The sequence below is a fragment of the Panthera tigris genome, chromosome C1 (assembly GCF_018350195.1).
Source record: "Panthera tigris isolate Pti1 chromosome C1, P.tigris_Pti1_mat1.1, whole genome shotgun sequence".
Lineage (NCBI taxonomy): Eukaryota > Metazoa > Chordata > Mammalia > Carnivora > Felidae > Panthera > Panthera tigris.
This window is the reverse complement of record NC_056667.1, coordinates 5,515,598-5,517,362: the sequence shown is the minus strand read 5'-3', so window position 1 is coordinate 5,517,362 and position 1,765 is coordinate 5,515,598. Positions and strand designations below refer to the sequence as shown.

The window sequence follows — 1,765 nt, the reverse complement described above, 5'->3', positions numbered from 1 at the left end:
TAAGTTTATTTATTTATTTTGAGAGAGAGAGAGAGAGAGATTGCAAGTGTGAAAATGGCAGAGAGAGAGAAAGCCAGAATCCCAAGCAGGCTCTGCACTCTTAGTGCAGAGCCTGATGTGGGGCTCAAACTCACAAACCCCGAGATCATGACCTGAGCCAAGATCAGAAGTCGGACGCTTAACCAACTGAGCCACCCAGGCGCCCCAAGACCCATTCTATTGGATCACACGTGAAATAGTCACAAAGATTGACCAACTGTTAGGTTCCACATATTTCACAGGATTGGTGCCATACAGACGGGGCTCTCTGACCACACTGCAATTAAGTTAGAAATCAGTAACGAGGGGCACCTGGGTGGCTTAGTCGGTTGGGCGGCCGACTTCAGCTCAGGTCATGATCTCACGGTCCATGAGTTCGAGCCCCGCGTCGGGCTCTGTGCTGACAGCTCAGAGCCTGGAGCCTGTTTCAGATTCTGTGTCTCCCTCTCTCTGACCCTCCCCCGTTCATGTTCTGTCTCTCTCTGTCTCAAAAATAAATAAACGTTAAAAAAAATTAAAAAAAAAAAAAGAAATCAGTAACGAAATACAGCTACATATATTGGGGAAAAAGTGCATACACTTGGAAGTCATCAGAACTGAATGTGGACACAAACTGATATCCATATACAGAAATAATGTATCATGTCTGATACATTAGATACATTCTAACATTTCTGTTAGAAAAGAAGAAAATCTCAAAATGAATGAACCAAACACTCAACTTTAGAATTTTAGAAGTCTGGAAAGGAAAGAATAAGAGTAGAAACTTCTGAAAAGCAGGGAAAACATAAAACAGAAAGTATTATCAAAGTCAATATCAGTGTTTATGCCAATAAGTTTGAAAACTTAGATAAAGTAGTAGGTAACATCCTAGAAAAAAAAAAAACAACACAGTTTACCAAAACCATCTTAGGGAGAAATAAAGAACGTGAGTAATCCTTTTTTTCTTAAGTTTATTTTATTTATTTTGAGAGAGAGAGAGAGAGAGACAGCGTGAGTGGGGGAGGGGCAGAGAGAGGGAGACAGAGAATCTCAAGCAGGCTCCGTACTGTCAGCACGGACCCTGATGTGGAGCTCGATCCCACCAACAGTAAGATCGTGACCTGAGCCGAAATCAAGTCAGACGCCGAACCGACTGAACCACCCAGGCACCCCTAGAACCTGAATAGTCCTATATTACCTGGAAAGATTTTTTTTTTAATATGGAACGCTTCATGAATTTGCACATCATCCTTGTGCAGAGGCCATGCTGGTCTTCTCTGTATCACTCCAGTCTCTCTCCGTCTTCAATAAACTCTGCTCTTAACCTCCTCTCGGCTGCATTTTGGTTTTCATCCTGTATGAGACCAGGGACCCTTTTGGGCTGGTCTTTGTAGGACTCCCTCTGGGTCCTCAGACCCAGCCAGCCTACATCGGTTGGAATAACGTCCCCCACAACCTGCCCCCCAAAGATGTCACTCCAGAACCTATACATTACCATTCATGGCAAAAGGGACTCTGAAGACATGATTAGGTTTCAGGACATGATCTTGGGTCATCCAGGTGATCCAGTCTGATCATTCAATCCTTTAACTTGGAGAACATTTTCTGGCTGGTTGAATGTGGACACACATTCAGGGAGCTGGTCAGGGAGATGTCGCTCTGGAAGGGTCAGAGATGCCACATTACCGGCTTTGAAGATGGAGGATGGAGCCACAGCCAAGGGACACGGGCACCTCTAGAAGCT

General features: G+C 44.4%; 1 pseudogene; it reads right to left on the bottom strand.

Moving 5' to 3' along the window:
• Positions 1–1,235: 1,235 nt before the first annotated feature.
• On the bottom strand, positions 1,236–1,334 carry LOC122241701 (annotated as a pseudogene).
• Between the last annotated feature and the right edge of the window lie 431 nt (positions 1,335–1,765).